The 25,644-nt window shown below is 37.1% G+C and overlaps 1 pseudogene; it reads left to right on the top strand.

Moving 5' to 3' along the window:
• The first annotated feature begins 15,830 nt into the window (after nt 1–15,830).
• On the top strand, nt 15,831–15,949 carry LOC145018928 (5S ribosomal RNA; annotated as a pseudogene).
• Nucleotides 15,950–25,644: the final 9,695 nt, after the last annotated feature.

Raw genomic sequence — 25,644 nt, 5'->3', positions numbered from 1 at the left:
TAAAGATGTTTGGATCAAAGTTTTGGATCAGACTCTACAACAAATGAATCATGAATGGTAACAAGATTTGAAATATTTTGGGCTCATAATGGACTCCTGAACAGTAACAATTATCGTTTTGATTTTGAGAAAATGAATTTAATTTTGAAGATTGATAAAAAAATTAATTGGATCTTCAGAGGGGTTTGAAACGAATTCGATCCAATTGAGTCAAAATGATCAAAATTTAAGAACACAATGCACGAATCGAAATCATGGACGTTTTGGAATCCATTTGAGACTGAGATACCTTTTTGACGATTTGAGTTCCGTTTTCGACAAACGAATAAAATTTGGAAGATCTTGGTTCTTTTGTCGGAATGAGAAAATATCCAAATCGAACATTGTACCACCCACCATGCGATATGTACAACTCGTTCTTCGTTTTCTTCGTGTTCTTCAACAATCTAAGAGCATCTTCAAAAGAACCACCAACACATTTGGGTTTTGACTTCAAATTCATTGCAACCTTTGGATATTGTTGCTTTGGAACCCAAATTTGTTTAACGGATTTCGGCTTCACAACGTTTAACGATTTTTGTGAGTAAACCCGCTTGTTTTTGCGATTGATCTTCTTCTTCTTTTTCTTTCTCATATTTTTGCATCTTGTATACTTGACTCCATGAACAAACCCACTTTCCACAACATGAATATTTTGAGTTTGAATCAAATCTTTTGGAGTTTGATATTTGTGAATTTCTTGAATCACCGGCTTCTGATAAGGAATCATTCCTTCAAACGAATCACAAGAACACAAAATATCATCGGTTTGAACTCCAATCGAGCAAAAAAACTTTTTCATCATGAGAATCAACTTGAACTCCTTTTTCTTGAACATCACGAACATCACATTGAACTCCATTGTCAAGAGCTTCAACAAACTTAAGAGCACGAAGATCATTCGGGTTTTCAATTAGAGAAATGTGTTTCTTAAAAAATATCTTTCTTCTCCTTCCTTTTGATTTCTACTACGAACTAATATGGACAAGGCAATTTTATTCAACCATGCAATCATACAAAGTGGTTGAAATATGTGACAACCCGGAATTTTCATTGGTTCAAACTTTAAAGTCAAGCACTTAAATTAAAATTCAATTACATTTCTAATAATTGTTAGCCAACTTAAAGTTCGTTTGAGTGTTTTTAGTATTTATTCTTCAAACAAACGTATGAAAGGAAGTACCATCTCGCATCTTGGAGTTGAAAAACCGCACATACCACCTTAATAAGGAGTTCACTACCAAACTTTTAGAGTTTGGGCCGTAAACTCCCTAGTGGCCGTGAACTCACGCCTTAGGCATGAGTTTACTCCCCAAACTCTTCACTTTTCACTTCCATTTTCAAGAACACCTACTATTCTCTCTCAACTATCTTCCCATCTTTCACCCGATCTCCAGAAAATGTAAGTGTTTCTCGACTTAAATTGTTGTTATAACCTAATACCTAGTGTTTATACATCATTTCATCCATTCAATTTTGCGTTTTACTTAGATCTTCAAAACACCAAGAACACCAAGAAGATACACTAGCATACTAGTGTTCTTGGACCTTAAACACCAAATCATGCTTCTATCTTGTAAGTACACTTTCCCTAAATTCTTGGGTGCTTAACATGAACTTGATAACACTTGAAAATCATCAAATAACACAAGAACAAAGGAGTTTATGTCCAAGGATGTTCTTGGGCCGTAAACCCCCTTTTAAGTGGTAAAATGGACATTAGTCCCTTCCTAATCCTTGGATGCCAACCTTGAACCTTCCTAGAAGTGTTTAAGACCTTAAACATTAATCAAAACATGTCCCTAAGAGATTTTACAGCCGTAAACACATGAGAATATGGTCATTTGGCCGTAAACTCCACAAGGTGGTCTTATTATTACCCCTAAAGCTTTCCTAAGGCTTGGACTTGATCATCTGATGCCCAAACATGACTTGTAAGACCTCAAAACACAATTTGGCACTTATTACAATGAGTTGATGGCCCTAAACGCATGGGGAAATGGTCATGGGCCGTAAACTCCATAAAGGGGTGGTTCATGGGCCATAAACTCCAATAACATGTCATACAACCCTTAGGTGCAACCCTTTGGTACCTATAGCACTTGAATCAAAGTGTTTCCATGACCTAGGGTATCTTAACTTGATTAATTAGTTATTAATTAACTAATTAGATTACATATGTGTTTATTATGTGATATCTACGACCATTGTGTGTGTTCAAGTCCGACACCTAGTGCCTTGTCCGACACTTCCGAACAAACCACTCACTACACGTGAGTTCATACCCCTTAGTTAACCTTTTAAATGTTTTTAAATGTTTATAAATGCTTTATGGGGGGATACAAGTTGAATCATGTTTAGGTATTATATCAATCCCAAGTGATTTATAACTAGCCTGCAAATGGATTTACTATACGTTAACTGTTTTACCAAACAGATTTCTTCAAATGACTTTCTTAAACGTTTTTATATGTTTAAAACTCTTTATTAAATTGTCTTACATACTGTATGTTTGCTTTTAAACTCTTTTACAACTGAGTTTCAAACAAAGGTCTTCCTTATACTTAAACCGTCTTATCAAACAAAATACTTTCAAATCGTTTTACAAAATGACATCAATGTTGGATAAGGTGTCTAAGTCCATAACTTATTTGGTATATACTTGACCCGACCGGCATGGTCCATTTGGGTTGCATCTCATCCAAACTATTATGGATAATTTTATGAGAGTTATACACATATGTTTATTAATATATTATGAGTTATAATATATTAATATGAAGTTACGTTATTTAATTAGTTTTAGTCTTAAATTAGTTATGAATTAATTTAGAGATTAAAAAGAAGACTAATTAAATTATGGGCTATTTGTTTTATATAGTGTGGGATAATACTCATTTGTTAATGGGCTAGGCTTATGTGGAAGTCCATGGATGATCCATGGAGCTTTTAACCCATGGATCCTTGGAAAGGAAAAGACATGGGTTATTAGGGTTTCACCCTAACCATGCACACTATATAAGCATGATTATGGAGCATGAAATGGAGCCTAAGAGGAAACTAGTGAACTAGTGTCTGTGTGCTTGTGTGTGGCTGATTTTATACAAGGGTGTATACTCTCTCAAAGTTTTCCAAGAGTTTGTGGTGTTTGTGATTCCATTTGAGGCATTCACACTATTGGTGCTTGGCCCTCAAACTCCTTAGAACCAAACTCAACAAAAGGTATGTAATCTCTTCTAACTCTTTTATGTTGAAATGTTCCCCATGCAATGTTAGATAGGTTATAAACCTTGGAAAATTATTATTTTGCATGTATTTAGACAAACATAGATCCAAGGTTTATTAGGGTTGCATGTACACTTAGGAAGTGTTAGATTGCTCAAAACCCAATAGTGGTATCAGAGCCTAGGCTTGCTTGTTTGATACTTGATGCAAAATAGTGAAAAAAGTGAAAATCGTTGCTGTCTGCATGGTGGACTCGCCGAGTCCATTAGGGGGACTCGACGAGTCCAAGGCAAACTTCAACCTACTCGACGAGTCAGTTCATGCACTCGACGAGTAGGATCGAAAGAGTGCAGATTCTCGACTTTTGCTGCTGGAAATGGACTAGAAACATTACCCTAAATTTTTTTGGTGTTATAAAACTTATTTTAGTTGGTGTAATAGTTGTTCTAATCCATTTACAATAGCATATATCAAAATTCCATGATTTTATGTGTTCATATAATTCTTGAATTTTTAATGATCATGTTCATGTTCTTATGAATTTAGAAAATAATAGGAATTATTTGCTGAATTGTTTAGGGTTAATTCTTTATCATTTATGTGTTTTAATGGAGTCCATAATTTGTCCTTAAGTTATGGATTACCAAAGGTCACTTTTATTTAACACACACTTAAAACACATAAGTTACATGAAAATGAAGAGTCTTCATTTTTATGAACCTTTAATTCATAAGTTATGAAATGAAGAGTTTTGCAAAGTTACAAGACTTGCCCTCAAGTTTTGGAATTTGTAAAGTTTCATAGACTTTAATAAACTTTAATTCCAACCCTTAGAGTTTTAATAGTTAAAATTCAACCGTTATACTATTTATAACATTAATGGTGAATTATTATATATATGTATAAGAATAAGTCGTTTTACCGTTAGTAGGCCTCATTCACGAAGCCGGTCTATAAGGTGGGTATAAGGTTGTTGCCTATAAAATGGCGACTTAATGGGTGTATACTCTCACCCACCGCTTGCTTGATCGGTGGAGGGTCGTTAGCCGAACGGGTAGAACAATGACTTTAAATCCTCATTAAAAGTATAATGAATATTATAAAATAACTAAACTCTTTTAGTTCCCAATCTTAGTTATTTAAGGAAAAATGTGAACATGGTGCTAGTCCATGGAATTCACACTTTGTACCTTACCAAGTTGTTGGTGGAGCGTGTGTTGTTAACCGGCACACTAACTAGGACTAGTAAGGATCACGAAGGGTGACTTAATGTTTGTCATAGATCAATGGAGCGTGTGTGGTTAACCGGCACATTAATTAGGTGATAATATTAAGAGTACCAAGTGAATTAGCATGGTTATTCACACCTTGTTTTGTGATCCTCGGCATCCCAGTCACAAAACTTGAAGGGCACAATCGAGATTGAAACATGCCATTGAAAAGTTCAATGAATCTCAAAAGAATCTAGGAATTTCAAATCCAATTAAACCTAATAAATCATTTCGTTTTCATGGTGGAAATTGGTGAATCGTCATTCACCTACCTTTCAAATATATTATTACTTAGATTACGGCTTCCCTCTTCTAAGTGTAATATATTGTGATTGGATCCTAACCTTAATATTACATTTGGGTGTCTTATTAAGGATCATATATATCTAATCTAAACTTACTCTCTTTCAGATGTCTTCCAACACTAATGCTTCAGGCTCTAACCCAACTGGTTCTTTCTCTCTCATGAATCGTTGGGGGAGGGTCATCTATGATGGTTCCAACTTCATGGATTGGATTAGGAACATCAGGATGGTTACTCGTTATGAGGACAAAGAATATGTCCTCGATAAGGAGTTAAAAGAACTTGATGAGTCTACTGCTACTCCTGAGGAGATCGCTGAATTCAGGACTCATGAGAGAGATGCTACTAAGGTGGCATGTATCATGATGGCCACGATGACAGCCGAGCTCCAAAAGTCGTATGAAGATTTCTACCCTTTTGAGATGCACCAAGACCTGATGGAAAGGTACCATCAGAGTGCTCGTCAGGAGCGGTATGAAATAATCTCCTCCATAATAACTACCCGCATGAAGGACGGTGAATCCATCACGGGCCACATGCAAAAGATGCAAAGCTATGTGGATCGTTTGCTGAAGCTGAATGTTAACATCCCTGAGGAGTTGGCAATTGACATCATTTTTCACTCCTTGCCTTCTTGTTATGATCATTTTCGAATGACATATCATATGAACAAGGAGGAAGTTACCCTCAGCAAGCTTCAAGGACTCTTGAAGACCGCGGAATCCGATCTTAAGGGTAAAGCGGTGGTTACCTCTACTACTCCTACTCCAACATCTACCCCTGTTTTAGCTATTAGGCAAGGCAAAGGGAAGAAGAGGAAGCACCCTTCGAAGGGTACCAAGGGAAAGTCTCTTGAAGGCTCCTCATCAAAGGCCAAGAATGGTTCTGCCACTCCTTCTGCCATTCCCAATGATGCTGAATGCTTTTATTACCATGAAAAGGCACACTGGAAGCGAAACTGCCCTAAGTACTTGCAGGATCTAAAGGATGGGAAAGTGAAACCCACCCATGCAGGTATTTACACCATATTGTCTAATTACTCAACATATTCTAACTCTTGGGTGCTTGATACTGGATGTGGTATTCACATATGTTATGATTTGCAGGGCCTAAGAAGAAGTGAGGATGTGGAGCACGGGAAGATAAACTTAATCATGGGGAATAGGAAGGCTTCACCTGTTTCCAAGATTGGAGTTTATACTTTGTTGCTTAATAATGGGTTAAAATTAGATTTGAATAAATGTGTGTACTCGTCTGAAATGGCGAGGAATATTATTTCTTTTCATGCTTTGTACAAACAAGGTTTTACCTTTTCATTTGATAATGAATGTGGTGGTATTAATGCTTTCTTTAAAAATGTGTTTTATCTTAAAGCATTACCTTGTGATGGTGTGTATGAAACTGTGTCGATTGTAGACAACTTAGGAAATAATGTGTTGTATATTGACTCTTCTACTAGCCTAGATAAAGCATCATTGTGGCATTGTCGTCTTGGACATGTAAACAAGAAACGCATAGGCCAACTCCAAAAGAGTGGAGTCTTGGAATCATTTGACCTTAAATCGGATGATAGTTGTGAATCTTGTCTACTTGGAAAGATAACAAAATCACCCTTCACTGGAACTTGTGAGAGGGGTGAAGGTTTGTTGGACCTAATACATACTGATGTATGTGGACCATTCAAAACCGCCACAAGGGATGCTAATCGGTATTATGTGACTTTTATTGATGATTTTAGTAGATATGGGTATGTCTACTTAATCAAACATAAGTCAGAAATCTTTGAAAGGTTTAAGGAATTCAAACAGGAAGTAGAAAATCAATTGGGCAGGAACATTAAGATGCTTCGATCCGATCGAGGTGGTGAGTATCTTAGCACCGAGTTCCTTGACTATCTTAAGGAGTGTGGGATTGTCTCACAATTGACTCCTCCCAGGACGCCACAGCTGAATGGTGTAGCTGAGAGGCGTAATCGAACTTTGTTGGACATGGTTCGCTCTATGATGAGCCGAGTTTCATTACCAATCTCTTTTTGGGGGTATGCCTTATAGACTGCCGCCCATATCCTTAATCTAGTCCCTACAAAGAAGGTTATCAAAACACCTCATGAGATGTGGACTGGGAAGGTTCCCAATTTGGACCCCATCAAAATTTGGGGTTGCGAAGCTTTCGTGAGGCGTGAAACTCATGATAAGCTTGAACCCCGAAGTGAAAGGTGTATTTTCATCGGCTACCCACAGAAATCCTTTGGTTACCTCTTCTACAGACCCAGTGAGAATGTGGTCTTTGTAGCACGAAGAGGGATCTTTCGCGAGAAAGAATTTATAAGCCAAGGAGACAGTGGGAGGCAGATTGATCTTGAAGAAATTCAAGAATCAATTGGTGAACGAACCTCAGACACTAGCAATCAACCTGAGGAGGAAACTCTTGTTGATCCAGCTGACGAGTCCGTACCTCCAAGGCGTTCCACACGGGTTAGGAACACACCTTCGTTTTATTGTGGCTTCCATATTACTACGGAAGGTGATATGTTTATTAGTGATAGTACACTGGTAAATTTGGATGAACCCAGCAATGTTAAGGAAGCCATGGCAGGCCCGGAGTCTGCTAAATGGAAGGAGGCTATGGACAACGAGATACAGTCCATGTATGACAATCAAGTTTGGAACTTGGTTGACCATGTACCAGGACGTAAAACAGTCGGGTGCAAATGGATCTTCAAGAAAAAGACAGAAATGGAAGGAAAAGTGCATACTTATAAGGCTCAACTGGTTGCGAAGGGTTTTACTGAAACTCAAGGTATTGATTATGATGAAACCTTCTCGCCGGTAGCAAAGATTAAGTCTATTAGGATTATGTTAGCCATTGCAGCATTTCATGATTATGAAATATGGCAAATGGATGTCAAAACCGCTTTCCTTAATGGAAAGTTGGCTGAGGATGTGTACATGAATCAGCCAGAGGGTTTTGTCAGTGCAGAGTACCCTAATAGAGTATGCAAGCTTAAGAAATCCATTTATGGATTAAAACAAGCATCTCGTAGCTGGAATCTTTGTTTTGATGAGAAGGTAAAAGAGTTTGGCTTCTCGAGAAGCGAAGATGAGTCTTGCGTGTATGTCAGAGCTAGTGGGAGTATAGTTAGCTTCTTGGTACTGTATGTGGATGACATACTACTCATAGGAAATGACATCCCAACCTTGCAGGAGGTTAAGTCCTGGCTTGGGAAGTGATTTGCTATGAAGGACCTAGGGGAGGCTACCTATATCCTAGGGATAAGGATATTAAGAGAAAGGAGTAGAAGACTAATTGGACTTAGTCAGAGTATCTACTTGGATAAGGTGTTGAAAAGGTTCAACATGGAGAATTCCAAGAAAGGAGATTTACTGATCCAAAGCAATACCAAACTGAGTAAGACTCAGAGTCCGAGTACAGAGGCAGAGATAGCTGAGATGAGCCAATTACCGTATGCTTCCGTAGTTGGCTCGATCATGTATGCTATGACTTGTACCCGTCCTGATGTGGCATTTGCTTTGAGCATGGTCAGTAGGTATCAGGGGAATCCTGGCAAGGCTCATTGGACCGCGGTAAAGAACATTCTCAAGTACCTACGGAGGACTAAGGATTGGATCCTTATCCTTGGTGGCAGTGATGACTTGAAAATATTAGGGTATAGTGATGCTGGTTTTCAGACTGATAGGGATAATTTCCGCTCTCAGTCGGGATGGATCTTTACCTTAAATGGAGGGGCAATTTCTTGGAAGAGTTCCAAACAGGAGACGGTGGCTGATTCGACTTGTGAATCAGAGTATATAGCAGCGAGTGAAGCAGCAAAGGACGCGAGATGGCTAAAGAACTTCATCGGAGACCTTGGAGTTGTACCAGCTATTAAGGAACCTATAGAGATTTTCTATGACAACAATGGTGCGGTTATCTTAGCCAAGGAACCAAGAGATCATGGAAGATCCAGACACATTGATAGAAAATATCACTTCATAAGACACAAGATTGAAGAAGGACTCCTTGTGACAAGGAGGATATCGTCGGATGAGAATCCTGCAGATCCCCTTACGAAGGGACTGACAAGGCTTAAGCATTTTTAGCATGCAAGACGCATCGGGCTGAGGGACGATATCAGTTTTACAGATTAGATAGTTTTCCTGAAACTTGTAAAATGTAATCGACGTTTGATGATGAATAAAATCTGTGATTTATTTATGAGTAAAGTGTTACTATCATTGTCAATTATTTACTATTGTTTCAGTTTTGCATGTTTTGACTTCCAGAATAATTAATTTATTCAAACCTCCACAATCGATCATACGTCGGAAGTAGGTATGAATCAAGATTGTCATGAATTGGGTTTGTAGATGCCTTAAAGGTGTTTAGACATGGAAATGGTTGCTGCAACATTCATGAGTACTCATAAGTTATCAGTATTGGTATAAACCCACGCTCACTTGTATCACTTCATGGAATTTATCTCGAGTGATCGTGAGACGATAACATCATATAAATCTTTAAACCTAGAGATATGAGTTGTTACCTATGAGTTGGTTGTGCATTGATTGCACGTAAACACATCAGTAACTTGATGTTATAAAACGTGCCTTTGTGTACAATTCAATAAGTAGTAGAACAAGCATATCAGTCGAAGTTTATCTGTTCCTTCTAGAAATCGAAGCGATATCTGGGCCCCTCGATGATTTTGTGTTGACCCATGTACCAGGCCTGGTCACAACTAAACCGATGTGTTCAGTGAAGTTCTTCGTCAAACAAATCGGAAAATCGAGAAACAACTGCTAGACAATAAGCAAGACATAGTTCCATGTGTTTGTCCAGCTGATATCATGAGAACAGAGGATTATGTGATCACTTATCTAAAATGGCGCTTCATAGTTCGACAGAGTCTTCATTGTTCGAGGGAGTTTTCGAGAGCTACGATTGCTGGTTGGTTCCTGAAGTTATAGGCAAATATAGTTATTAGACTTATCCAAGTGGGAGTCTGTTGGATAAGGTGTCTAAGTCGATAACTTATTTGCTATATACTTGACTCGACCGACATGGTCCATTTAGGTTGCATCTCATCCAAACTATTATGGATAATTTTATGAGAGTTATACACATATGTTTATTAATATATTATGAGTTATAATATATTAATATGAAGTTACGTTATTTAATTAGTTTTAGTCTTAAATTAGTTATGAATTAATTTAGAGATTAAAAAGAAGACTAATTAAATTATGGGCTATTTGTTTTATATAATGTGGGCTAATACTCATTTGTTAATGGGCTAGGCTTATGTGGAAGTCCATGGATGATCCATGGAGCTTTTAACCCATGGATCCTTGGAAAGGAAAAGACATGGGTTATTGGGGTTTCACCCTAACCATGCACACTATATAAGCATGCTTATGGAGCATGAAATGGAGCCTAAGAGGAAACTAGTGAACTAGTGTGTGTGTGTGCTTGTGTGTGGCCGATTTTATACAAGGGTGTATACTCTCTCAAAGTTTTCCAAGAGTTTGTGGTGTTTGTGATTCCATTTGAGGCATTCACACTATTGGTGCTTGGCCCTCAAACTCCTTAGAACCAAACTCAACAAGAGGTATGTAATCTCTTCTAACTCTTTTATGTTGAAATGTTCCCCGTGCCATGTTAGATAGGTTATAAACCTTGGAAAATTATTATTTTGCATGTATTTAGACAAACATAGATCCAAGGTTTATTAGGGTTGCATGCACACTTATGAAGTGTTAGGTTGCTCAAAACCCAACAATCAAGTCATCACTTATTAGTATTAAACTTTGCAAAGGTTTTACAAAACTTATTTTATGCTTTTATATTGTCAAATGCATGCCCATATATGTATAGTTATATAAGTAATGTTTAAAGGACTTAGGAAGGCTAGTTCACTTTATTTCCTTTTCCTCGTTGGGATGTGGCTTTAGGGTATCGGTTAGTCTCCCAAATGTCGTCTAAATATTAGTTATATACCATGTATACATATATAGACATAAAAGTTTCCTCAGTCAGTTTAGTACCTTTGGGTAGCAAAGGCATACTTTTGGTTACACACGTACATTATTAGTAACTATTATAGGTATAGTTAGGAGATTCTACTTACCATTCCAAGTACAAGGAATCACACAAGAGTTAGTTCATTCATGAGTCTATACTAGCACATTACATGTTACATGAATACGTTTACATAGATATGCTTACATAAATACGTTTTCATGAATACGCTTACATAAATACGATTACAGTACACGATAACAGAACAGACATAACAAGGTGCTATAGCATGGAACAATTTTAGGATCTAACTATACCAATGAATCACAATGCATTGTGGTAGTTATATTGGGTATACGTGATCATAGTAATGTGGATGTTCGCGGCTTGCAATCATTGTAGGGGTCGCGTTTGGTTCCCATAATCTCTTAACAGGGAGCGTTTAGCATGGGATCTAGCTATCACATTATGCCTTAACCCTCAATTAAGGCAAAATAGTACAAAAGTAGTCACTTATTACAAATACTACAGTACTTACGACAATTACAAAAGGATATAAAACTCCAGTTAATATATTATTAATACCTTTATTATGTGGCATATTCACATGATCGTTGAGGTAGATTAGAATAATAATAATAATCGTACAGTCGGGTCCTGGTAGAAGGCTACTTTCAAAACAGTCGGGTCTTGGTAGAAGGCTACTTTCAAAAACATTCGGGTCTTGGTAGAAGGCTACTTTGAAAATAGTCGGGTCTTGGTAGAAGGCTACTTTCAAAACAGTCGGGTCTTGGTAGAAGGCTACTTTTAAAACAGGCGGGTCTTGATAGAAGGCTACTTTCAAAACAGTCGGGTCTTGATAGAAGGCTACTTTCAAAACAGTCAGGTCTTGGTAGAAGGCTACTTTCAAAACAGTTAAGTCATGGTAGAAGACTACTTTATGTACTAGTAGAAAACATAGGGATTTTCTAGGGTTTTCAAACGTTATTCGACTCCTTACAAACATTTTCTTACTTATACAAACTTTTCTCCAAATGTTTACAAGTCTTTACTTCATAGTTTTACAAATCAAAGACAAATTAATACTTATGAATTCACAAGCTTTTTAGATGATACTCACTTTCAAAATAACTTGTATTCTCAGGTCACAAATCGATAGGTACGACGACCAGGTTTGGTGAAGACGGAGCAGTTAAGACTCCTCTTTTATTTTGATTATTCATTATGTTGTCTTATACTATGAAAGAACACACTTGCAATTAAAATTATACTCTTAATGCAATGGATGATGTTGTTGCTTGGTTACTACTTTACATTGTTGTGATACATTACATGACGTCCTACGCCCCAGAACGTTTCCGCCGTTCTTGGTTTTGGGGTGTGACAAATTGGTATCAGAGCATAGTTTATAGTGAATTAAGTATATCAACCCATAAAAGATATACTAACTATAAATACAAAGGGATTAAAAATACTATGACCAAGATTTTATACTTTTAAATAATAAAATAATTAACAAAGTATACCTTCTGCATTCATACTAAAATCTGTGTCACAATGACAAGAATAAAAGTATTACGATTATTGAATATCGCAGGTAAGCTCAGGGATGTATGGTTAGTCTTGGGAGTGGCATAGCCTGATCAACTATGTTATTCCGAGGAGTGATTAGCACATGCCCAAGAAGGGTTGTGATGTGTCAACAAGTCTAAAAACTTACCAACACTACTACAATGAGAACATTATAACCGAACCTAGGTCTAAAATACCATAGGGGTGTTTTGGGTTACTATAATCACTTACTTGAGAACTAAAAAGGATCTTCATTACTAAGTTGATAGTTGCTAAGTGGATACACTAAGGTTATATGTAACTATGATGTTATAGACTTAGAATCTGTGAAATTTTTGCTTTACCCCGGTTCCTTGTGAAATTAGAGTTAAGGTCACTTATTCGAAGGCCTATCCTATCTTGATTACATATGACTGGTATGCACTTTACAAATAGTGATGTAACTAATGAAGATTTTCTAATAATTATCTAGATAGTTTGTCTAATAATTATTTCCTTACCCCAATTCTCGCGTAGATAACATGGCTAGACTCCATCCGAACGGCAACCCGTACCTTCCGAATGAAGGCAATGCTGAATGGTTTGGAGAAGAACCCGAGAATGATCATCCAATCCCTTTGAATGATCACCATGCTGAAGAAATTTCAGATGATGATAAATCCGAACCCGAGGTTGAGAACCTACCCCAGGCAGCTCCCTTTCCAAATCCTAACCCTCGTCCTACTTTTCATGGCCCGACACCTCCTTGGGTAGAATGCTTGGAAACATGGAGCCAAGGACAGGATCAAACCATTCCATTTAATGGAGACTGAAGCTTTTATGACCTGGGCAATGGGGGATCAGCAGACAGAATCTTGCCAATCTTTGTCCGCAGAGTGGCCCGAAATGAGATTCAAGGCAGGACAACCCTATATCAGATCACAGAAGTTGTCACCAATGCAAGAATGCATACCCTTTGCACCATTCTTCTGGAAGATGCTCGTCATAGATCTGAGAGAGACCATGAAACCCTGCTTCAAGCACTAGCTGAATCACGACCCGAAGTCATAGAACTCTGAGTACGCCAGAGGGTGTACGAAAGACACCTGCTTGATGTGGAACGTCAACTGGCTGAACTAAGGGTTCACTAGAGGGATGACCGTCACTAGTAGCAGATGCCTTACTTTCTTTCCCTGTTTTTTTTTTCCTATTTATGTCATATGTGGCATTTTTATAGGTCGTTTTCCTATCTATGTTCTATGTGGCATTTTTCTATGAAACTGCCTTGTACTATAGGTACTTTTAGTTAGGCCTTTATGCAGCCAAAACCTTTCTACTCTGGATATGATGTAAGACCTTCTACAAGGTCAATTTTCCCGAACTTATTACATCATGAAAATCAAAGATATTGACAGTCGACTAACTTCTGTGTTATTCTTTATTCAAATACTTTCATTGTGCTATCATGGGAGTCTATTTGAAGCCCACCCTAGTTGAGTTATTGAAATAGGGAAATTTAGCTCAGGAATCATTCCAAATTCTTTTTAAAGGGTTGGATCATGTTTTTTACCAACCGATGGTACCATGTTTTAAACGCCAAGCATCTTACGACCATTCTACAAACATATTTGCACTCTTTACTAGGACTGCGTCATAGGGATGTAGGTCAAACCTTCATGAACATACCTCCAATCCGTACTAGGACTACATCATAGGGATGTAGGTCAAACTTTCGAGAACATACTCTTACTCTTTACTTGAGTGATCATACTACATCTAGGGTCAACCCAAAATCGTTCAAAAAATCCTTATCTTTCGTGTTACAGAATCATATCGTCATCCAGAAACAGTCAACTGAACAACGAAACCCCTGTTTTTCCTATGGACACCCCTACTTTCCGAGCCGCAGTTACAGCTACCGTGATGGCTGTCGTGACAGCTGTCCTTGCAAACCGTAACACTATCAACACAAGCAATGCTGACGAAGGGGTTGAAAATCCCAATCGTAGTATCAGTCCAGGAAGCCAACAAACCTTAAAAGTCGCAGGCTCGAGAAGCCATAACTCAGAGTTCAAGAAACGGAAACGTCAAGCCCATAAGGGACGCAAGCAATATAAGGGAACGCTCCCAAAGTGTAGCAAGTATAGCTATCATCATAATGGAGTATGCTGGGTATTGCAATGTATCAATTGCAACAGACTGGGACACATTGCCCGTTTCTGTGGAACCAACACCATTAGAGCCAGCCAGGGTTGCTATTATTGTGGTGAGACTGGACACTATAAAAGAAATTGCACGAAAAGGGAGAACAATGAAAGCACCCACGTCCACATAACTCCGACTCGACACCTCGTTTCCACCACCGATGCTAGTACCACCCGATATGTCACCAATGCGGTGAGATAGGTCACTTCAAGAAGGATTGTCCAATAACAAAGAACTCAGACGTAGATGGGGAAATACTAAGGATCACTGCGGCGGGAGAGACTACCCCATACCCTCATTAAATTATCTAAGGCATTCGTTGTAACAGACTCATAAAACATGTTTTAAACTAGTGCAACTTGAGTCTTATCTTTTGCGATACCCCGTCAGTAAAGGGACCCTCGTGCTGCGTATACTTGCCTTTTTTAGTATACCTTGTTTGCAACATCATTCCTGTAGTTACTCTAAAGTACTATAACTCTGTTGAAAGTTGCACTGTTGTGTTTTGTCTGTAACGCCTTATGTTCAAATCTAGTGTCTTTACTTTCAAGGATGTCCAATATTATTATACCACTAGAGTCAATTCGATTCGCACAATACCAGTTTCGTGCGCACATCTCTTTCTTCGAAATCGTCTTTCTAGCGAAGCCGTCATTCCTGAACACCGAGGTGCTCATTCATAAAGTACCTCATGTTTCTTATCCTTTCTGAAGAAACCTCAGCAAACTTCCCCGAAGTACCACTCGTGTTATACGTTAAGTTCAATCCAAAGAACCATACGGTTGATCTATCGCTGAAGAATGTATCCATAGGGGTGGTATATAATCAAGGATCTACAGGTTTAGAATTGATGATTCCACTTTAACTTCTTTTCCTCGTTGGGATGTGAGGTTAAAGAAGAATCATTTATTCGACTACCTTTTCAATCTTAATTATATACGACTCGTATACACGAGACTGCGATTGATGAACCATGTAGGACTTCTAATATGAACTTTAGGATAAAGACTGCCCAAGATTACGAGTGCTCGCATCGTCATTCGAACGAACTTAGAACCCAATACTACTCCTGTAACCCGACCGCCCTACAGTCACACACCAACGGAGACACGAGAACCGTCCGGACAACTTAACAACTACTCAGCAAAAGAATGAGAAGACCAAGCTCCTCACCTTTGAGAACTCCACTCTTATTCTTCAAAAAGACAGACTTCAGCAGGTGCGATCATACCAGCACTAATGCACCGGATCCCATAAAACTCCGTAGTTAAGCGTGCTTGGGCGAGAGTAGTACTAGGATGGGTGACCCCTGGGAATCCAAGTGAAAGGCCAAATCCTTTTGGAGGCCTCACACTGGAAAGGCTTGATACGCTTCGGAAAGCATAAGTAAGTTAAATCCAAGATAGTTAGGACCTCCGGGATTCTTTCCCGAATCGGCCCTGTAACTCATAAACCCAACCTACACCGTGAACTCAGTAACGTACATTCTACCCTTCACGTCTCGATCTTGAAAACATACCTTTCCATCAGGAATCTTGTAATCCCACTAGACGAGATCGAGATCAACGATATCCTCGCCTTCGTGGAAGAACATGTAGAGATCATGGACCGTGAGGTCAAACAGACGAAGCAAAGTTGCATCCCGATTGTGAAGGTTCATTGGAACACCAAGCTAGGACCAAAATTCACATGGGAGCGCGAGGATCAAATGAAATTGACATATCCTCATCTATTCTCTTAGTTATCTATAACTACTTTATTTTCTTAGACTTTAATTTCGAGACGAAATTCCCTTTAACGGGGGGGGGGGGGGGGGGGATGATGTGACAACCCGAAATTTTCATTGGTTCAAACTTTAAAGTCAAGCACTTCAATTAAAATTCAATTACATTCCTAATAATTGTTAGCCAATTTAAAGTCCGTTTGATTGTTTTTAGTATTTATTCTTCAAACGAACGGATGAAAGGAAGTACCGTCTCGAGTCTTGGAGTTGCAAAACCGCACATACCACCTTAATAAGGAGTTCATGGCCAAACATTTAGAGTTTGGGCCATAAACTCCCTAGTGGCTGTGAACTCAGGCCTTAGGCATGTATTTCATCCCCAAACTCCTCACTTTTCACTTCCATTCTCAAGAACACCTTCTATTCTCTCTCAACTATCTTCCCGTCTTTCACCCGATCTCCCAAAAATGTAAGTGTTTCTCGACTTGAATTGTTGTTATAACCTAATACCTAGTGTTTATGCATCATTTCATCCATTCAATTTTGTGTTTACTTAGATCTTCAAAACACCAAGAACACACACTAGTGTTCTTAGACCTTAAACACCAAATCAACCTTCTTTCTTGTAAGTACACTTTCCCTAGCTTCTTGGGTGCTTAACATGAACTTGATAACACTTGAAAATCATCAAATAACACAAGAACAAAGAATTTTACATCCAAGGATGTTCTTGGGCCGTAAACCCCTTTTTATGTGGTAAAATGGACATTAGTCCCTTCCTAAGCTTTAGATGCCAACCTTGAACCTTCCTAGAAGTGTTTAAGACATTAAACATCAACCAAAACATGTCCCTAAGAGAGGTTACAGCCGTGAACACATGAGAATATGGTCATTTGGCCGTAAACTCCACAAGGTGGTCTTATTATGCCCCTAATGCTTGGACTTTATCATTTGATGCCCAAACATGACTTATAAGACCTCAAAACACAATTTGGCACTTAGTACCATGATTTTACGGCCCTAAACTCATGGGGAAATGGTCATGGGCCTTAAACTCCATAAAGGGGTGGTTCATGGGCCATAAACTCAATTACCATGACATATAACCCTTAGGTGTAACCCTTTGGTACCTATAGCACTTGAATAAAAGTGTTTCCATGACCTAGGGTATCTTAACTTAATTAATTAGTTATTAATTGAATAATTAGATTACATATGACTTTATTATATGATATCTAGGACCATTATGTGTGTTCAAGTCCTCACTTGACACCTAACGCCTTATCCGACAGTTCCGAACAAACCACTCACTATAGGTGAGTTCATACCCCTTAATTAACCTTTTAAATGTTTTTACATGTTTATAAATGCTTTATGGGGGGATACAAGTTGAATCATGTTTAGTTATTATATCAATCCCAAGTGATTTATAACTAGCCTGCAAATGGATTTACTATACGTTAACTGTTTTACCAAATAGATTTCTGCAAATGACTTTCTTAAACGTTTTTATATGTTTAAAACTCTTTATTAAATTGTCTTACATACTGTATGTTTCCTTTTAAACTCTTTAACAACTGAGTTTCAAACAAAGGTCTTCCTTATACTTAAACTGTCTTATCAAACAAAATACTTTCAAATCGTTTTGCAAACTGACATCAAGTCATCACTTCTTAGTATTAAACTTTGCAAAGGTTTTACAAAAGTTATTTTATGCTTTTATATTGTCAAATGCATGCCCATATATGTATAGTTATATAAGTAATGTTTAAAGGACTTAGGAAGGCTAGTTCACTTTATTTCCTTTTCCTCGTTGGGATGTGGCTTTAGGGTATCGGTTAGTCTCCCAAATGTTGTCTAAATATTAGTTATATACCATGTATACATATATAGACATAAAAGTTTCCTCAGTCAGTTTAGTACCTTTGGGTAGCAAAGGCATACTTTTGGTTACACACGTACATTATTAGTAACTATTATAGGTATAGTTAGGAGATTCTACTTACCATTCCAAGTACAAGGAATCACACAAGAGTTAGTTCATTCATGAGTCTATACTAGCACATTACATGTTACATGAATATGTTTACATAGATACGCTTACATAGATATGCTTACATAAATACGTTTACATAGATACGCTTACATAAATACGATTACAATACACGATAACAAAACAGACATAACAAGGTGCTATAGCATGGAACAATTTTATGATCTAACTATACCAATGAATCACAATGCATTGTGGTAGTTATATTGGGTATACGTGATCATAGTAATGTGGATGTTCGCGGCTTGCAATCATTGCAGGGGTCGCGTTTGGTTCCCATAATCTCTTAACAGGGAGCGTTTAGCATGGGATCTAGCTATCACATTATGGCTTAACCCTCAATTAAGGCAAAATAGTACAAAAGTAGTCACTTATTACAAATACTACAATACTTACGACAATTACAAAAGGATACAAAACTCCAGTTAATATATTATTAATACCTTTACTATGTGGCATATTCACATGATCGATGAGGTAGATTAGAATAATAATAATAGTCGTACAGTCGGGTCCTGGTAGAAGGCTACTTTCAAAACAATCGGGTCTTGGTAGAAGGCTACTTTCAAAAACATTCGGGTCTTGGTAGAAGGATACTTTCAAAACAGTTGGGTCTTGGTAGAAGGCTACTTTCAAAACAATTGGTTCTTGATAGAAGGCTACTTTCAAAACAGTCGGGTCTTGATAGATGGCTACTTTCAAAACAATCGGGTCTTGGTAGAAGGCTACTTTAAAAACCGTTAAATCTTGGTAGAAGACTACTTTTTGTACTAGTAGAAATCATAGGATTTTCTAGGGTTTTCAAACGTTATTTGACTACCTACAAACATTTTCATACTTATACAAACTTTTATTCAAATGTTTACAAGTCTTTACTTCACAATTTTACAAATCAAAGACACATTAATACCTACGAATTCACCAGCTTTTTGGCTGATAATTGGTTTCAAAATAACTTGTATTCTCAGGTCACAAATAGACAGGTACGACGACTAGGTTTTGTAAAGACGGAGCAGTCAAGACTCCTCTTTTATTTTGATTATTCATTATGTTGTCTTATGCTATGAAAGAACACACTTGTAATTAAAGTTATACTATTAATGCAATGGATGATGTTGTTGCTCGTTTACTACTTTACATTGTTGTGATACATTAATGACGTCCTCCGCCCCAGAGCGTTTCCGCCGTTCTTGGTTTTGGGGTGTGACAAAATACCAAGCTTCCTTGAGCATCCTTCAAACCACCATAAGAAACCATATTACCCCATGAAATCAATTTGCTTAACACCAACCCATAAAATTGATCTTCATTGACTTTGTATTCGATATCTTCAACGATCACAATCCAAGAATCATATGGCAAACCCACCATGATCACAAAAACTTGAAGATTTCTAGAGAGAGAAAATGATGTTGAATTGGTTTTCTAGAGAGAGAAAGTGATACAAACAAGTATTCTAGAGAGAGAAAGTCAAATTATGGATCAAATCAAGGAAAAATTCGACTTCTAGAACACAAAAACACTCTCTAAACATGGAGATCAATGAACAATAAGAATCACCAAATCAAAATAGCCATCAAGGATCAATTCTTGATCTATTCAAGAACACCCGCTCTGATTTAGTGAAAGATTTAGTAAATCAACATGTAAAATCAAGAGCACAAGAAGTAAATAATTTTTTTAAGCTCTCATTAGTTTCATAGAAAGAGTACAAATGTGTCTTGCAATTTTTCTCTCTCTAAACTAATGCTCTCATAAGTGTTCCTTACATAATGAGAGTCACTCACTTCCTATTTATAGGAAAGACTCAACTCATTTACACATACAAGAGGGTAAGCCTAAAACACTACATCCAAGAGTGACTTTGCACCCTAAAAGCTATCTTTGACCATTCATTTTGTTATAACTAATTATATAAATTTAACTATTTATCATAAATAATACAAACAACTCTACAACTTTGATGAATCTGAACATCCATTACCATTTTTATTTTGTTATAACATAAATTCAAACACCTTTTGTTTACAACATTAAACAAACATAAACAACAATTATATAAAGTTATATTTTGAAATAAATTAATTAATTATGTAAAGTACAACATATAACATACATAAACCTTGTTAATATGATAACCAACTTTGAGCTATCTATATTTGTTATGCAGGTATAAATCTAACTTGATGTTCATTTCAGATATGTAAAAAAATGATTGAGGTAAATGGAAAAAATGTTTTACATTATCTAGTTTTAGGTTGATTCTTATAAACTATGTTTCTTTAAATTTAGCTTGAATAGTTTATCAAAATTGTCTTCGAAAATAATACAATTTTGATTATATGAAATTATCCAAAGAAAAACATGAACACAAAACATTAGCAACATTTCATGTAACATCCAACTTTAAGATGTTTCTTATTTCTGGATTGTGGGCTGTAATCTGATCATGTAAAGGACTTGATTTTTTTTGGAGCGAAAGGGTAAAATAGAAAAAGGGAAGTTTTGGACTTCTTGCATGAATTAATGATTTTAGCTCGGTATGTTTTTAGTCCAAAGAAATTAGTTATAATTGTGAAGCTTGTCAATAGGTTCACGTGGATATAAATATCACCAAAACGGAGTTGAAACGAACAAGATATGATGGTTTGAAGCTCAAGTGGACTTGGGTGAAAACCCATCGCCATGAGGTGGTTAGTAGGTTGCCACGATGTGGGAGCCGCCACAAGGTTCCAAGTAGGTTGCCACGAAGTGGCTACTATGTAGTCCAATCCTACAAAATTTAGGGTTTTCAATGTATTTAAAGGTAAGGATTCATGTTTAGGGTATTTTCTTATCCATCACATCTAGAATACCTTGGTTGCAACACTAGCCTCTATCTTCATGATTTGAGCTCCTCTTCTCATATTTTGGATGATTTTGGTGGTGATTTGATGAATCTTAGAGATCAAGAAGGTGCTTTTGGTTGCAAGGAATATTCTTTAAAGTTTGGATCCATCAAAGTCACTCCATTTCTGGACTATTATCATTATAAAGTTCGTATCTTGCTCTTTAATTCTTTGAATCTCTTCATTTGTAGTTTTTGGCTCTTTTGGTCCATTTTATGGGTGATCTTGGAGTTGAGTGGAATCCAACATCTTTTGATAAGTTTGGAATGCTTCTTGGACCTCATGGAATAGACAAGTATGATCTTTTGTCTTCCCCTTTAGCCATACAAATTATCTTGGTCCTTTAGGTCAAATTGGTGTATTAAAGTTTAGATCTTGATACTTTGAGACATTATTATGGAGAAAGTTGGAAACATTATCCCTCTAAGCATCATGTTGATTCAGATATGAAGGTTAGAGACTTGGACTTAATGGAGTATGTAGAGAAAGATGCATTCTTTGTCCCTTTGAGACTTAAAGACTAGATGTTGGTTGTTTGGACCATCCTAACAGATAAAGTTGGAAATTTTATTCATTATGAAGCTATTAGGAACCATATACAATGATATGGGTTTTAGTATTTAGGGATTAAGCTCTTAATGAAGAAAAATCTTTCTTACCGAAACCACGACGTGGCCTAGGATGGACCACGACATGGTAATGTGTTATAATGAATCTATTTAGTATGGACGTGGCCACGATGTGGCAAAGTAATTTTCATGACATGGGGGTCATCCGAGTTGAATTTGACCATTGACTTTTTGATGAAGTTGTGTCACACCCCCAAACCAGAATGACGGAAATGTTGTGGGGCGGATGACATCATCTATTGTATCACAACAATTGAATAATAGTAATCAAAGCAACAACAACCTTGCATTGATAGTATAGTGTTTACATTTTGTTTGTAACATTGTTTATATGAACCCAAAATTGTATAACAAAAACTATAAGATGTGACACCATGATGCTCCGTCTTCTGAAAAACCTGTAAGTATACCTATCTATTGGTTCCTTGAGAATACACGTGGTTTTGAAAGTGTCTCAACATTTAAGTTGGTGAGTTCATAAACATTTTTTTAGTAATCTACGTTTGTTCCTTGAAAATGTTAGTTTGTTCCTCCAGAAAATGCAATATCTTCTTTTGTAAATGAAATGTATTATTAGGCCTTAAGACCAAGATGTATGTTTGTTATTGTACTCTGAAATAGTATAGTGTAGTCTTATTATTAAATAGAACCATATAAACGAATGCTTCCCAAAAATGTATGTTGGAATGTATTAAGAAAATAGTGCACTGTATTAGGAAGATAGTGTACTGTATTCAGAAAATAGTGTACTGTATTGTATTCGTATGAAAACCCTTTGTACGTATGTTCCTGGAATCCACCAGTTGTATTGTAAAGTAGTGTATTATAATGTGTAATTCTATTATTAAAATAAAACCGTGGAAGTTATGTTTGTCCCGTAAACTAAAATGTTTTAGTTAACGCGCATTGCGAGTGATATTATAACCACGCTCAAATGACTAGTGGCATGCACGATGTTCTTCAGGCATCAGAATGTTATGGCATTTGTCACCCCAGAGAGGTGGGGGATTGTCAGTCCCATATTGTAACATCCCAAGTTTTATCATTTGTAGTCCTTGGGAATGGAAGAGTAAAGTCATGAAGAGCCGAAGGGCTAGATTGTAATTTTGGGGCCAGGAGGAGTACGATGCGCGTACATAAGGGTACGCTGCATGTACCAGGGCGCGCCCTAGTACGCTGGGCGTAATCTTGTGTACATTGGGTGTACGCATAAAAGATGGAAACCCTAATAATTGGAGCTGGGGACTAGATAAACATCCTTATGGACCCTTCCCTCTCATCACCCTCAGCCTCCATACCTGAGGAAAACATCCTAAACCGTAGTGTGTGTGAGTTGGTGTACATTTTGAACCTTGGGAAGTGAAGACATTGCACCAAAGAGCTAGAGGAGGAAAGCAAGGCAATAGATCTAAGGTTGTATTGTGCCAATGAAGCTGTAGAAGGTAAAAAGCTTGAAACTTTGTGCTTACTAGATATAGATCTAGACATCTAACTTTATGGAAGTCTTATTTTCCCAAGAATCCCTAAGATGGTGCATGTGATGTCTTAGACGAAATGAGAAGACATCTCTCAGCTGTACACTATTCAAACCTTTGCTTAAGAGTATGTGTCCTTTGCGGGAAAGGAAAGAAGGGAAGCAAGGAAGGGATCACATGGGGTTAGTGCTTAATGAAGTAAAGAATTTTTGGATCTGTTCTGAGATTATGCATGATGTTCTTAGACCATCTGGATGCAAATTCAATCGGTGAATTACGATTTGGGTTTTCTTCTCTATACTCCTGAGTTTATCTTACTCTGATTCGTTTTAAAGACAAATTTTAATTTTCTTACTATTTTTTCGTTAGTAGTTATTATCGGGAAGTGATATCAAGAAAGTGATAACGGGTAGTCTAAAAAATGTGTAAAGGACTGAATCTGAATTGTCTAGACTCTGTGTTCAATGTGTTGGTAGGCACGAAGGATTTGATAGTGTGGATTTAGATAGGGTTGTTTGGATTGACCATATGACACTCGGGTAGATTGAGCATTGAAATAACACACGGGAACCTATAGGATACACTAAATTAATACGCATATAGAACAGTAGTTCAACTTTTCCTTGATGTACGAACTTATGTCCTTAATTCTGGTTCTGATAGGGCGAATGGGGGGTTCTGATAAAATAGGTCTGTAGGAAATTATTTTCTTGTTTTCTATCTATCAGTCATATGTTGCTTCCTCTGCGTGATCGGAAGATCCGACCTGGATTGCAACATATGCAACTCTATTTCTACGCACCTTTTTATCTATGAAACTATTTCTATCTGTTAGCCATATGTTGTCCCCTCTACGTGATCGGAAGATCTGACTAGGGACACAACACACACAACATTCTACCTCTTAATCCTCCTATCCTAGTTAGCCGTATGTTGTCCCCTCTGCGTGATTGGAAGAGATGCGACCTGGGACATAACATATACATCTATCTCTAAATCTGTCTTCCTCCATAATAATTGTTTACTCACCTAAAGTAAGGATTCCTTAGGAAGTTCTTCATGAGTAGGGTATATCAGAAACTGGGGAACAGGTTCTAGTGCATTTAAAAATTGAACACTTACAGGTTGTTTGTAGATCTCGCTGCTTAATTTAAGTGGACAACAATAACCGTGGTCGTCATCAGCAAAATGGTATATTTTGAAAAGTTTGTCAATATTCTTCGTGTTTAAATGGACTACAATACCGGAAATTGACCAGATCTGTTCATGAATGTGAAGGTACCGATAAATAAGTTAAGACTGTCACACAACTTTGATCCCAAATATTTTTGTTTTTGTTAAATTTGTTCATAGTTTTCTTCTATGCACAAATTTAGGGGGAGAATTAAAAAAAATCAAAAAATTAAAAAATATTTTTTTCTGTTTTATTTTTTAATTTTTCCAGAAACTATGAAAAATCCAAAAATATTGTGTGCTAAGTTTTCTTTTAGTTTGTTTGTCTTGAAAACTGAATTCAGGTGTACATGCGACTTATGGAGACTCTATCAAGATTTTTGAGCCAAAGTTTCATCTGTGATAATCGAAGAATTCTCATTCGAAGGAGCAAGAGATGAAGATTATTCTTTCAACATTCAATTTTTCTACCCTAAAAGTAACGTGAAGTAGAGTTAAAGATTATGTGACGGATTGCATTGAAGCCTCCTCAATCAGTCTGCTGCTATCGTTGTACTTGCTAAAGTGATCCAGAAGATTTGTTCTCTTTGATGTTCTCTCTGAAGATTCTCAAGCTGAAAGTGCTATCTTTCAAGAATCAATACATCATCCTCACCCAATGTGCATTCAAAGTCAAATTTTTGAAGAAAAGCCCAACTACACAAGATGAGGTCATTCATTGAAGATTCATATGTTCATCTTGATGTTGTGTAGAAATTGAAGATAAATGTTGAAGCCATGATCTCAATGAAGATTATCAACAAAAGCCAGCTACCTTTTTAGGGGGAGATTGTAGGGTTAATTAAGAAAAGAAAGCTATAAACGAATGGGGAGATTGTTGGGTTAAAAATATGGTTTATACTTTGCTTTTCTAAGAAAATATATTTTTTTGTGTCTTGGACCGTAAACAGCTTGGTGTTTACGGTAGAATACGTGTTTACGGTTGTGTTTACGACCATGAACAAGTTTACTGCCATAAACCCATTCACGACCCATGTCTACTATATAGAGGGTGAGGAGTGTATAATTGTAAGAGACTAGAGGAGCTTAA

This window comes from Lactuca saligna, chromosome 9 (assembly GCF_052625555.1).
Source record: "Lactuca saligna cultivar CGN05327 chromosome 9, ASM5262555v1, whole genome shotgun sequence".
Classification (NCBI taxonomy): Eukaryota; Viridiplantae; Streptophyta; class Magnoliopsida; order Asterales; family Asteraceae; genus Lactuca; species Lactuca saligna.
Note: the sequence above shows the minus strand (reverse complement) of the source record. Positions and strands in the feature narration are given on the sequence as shown.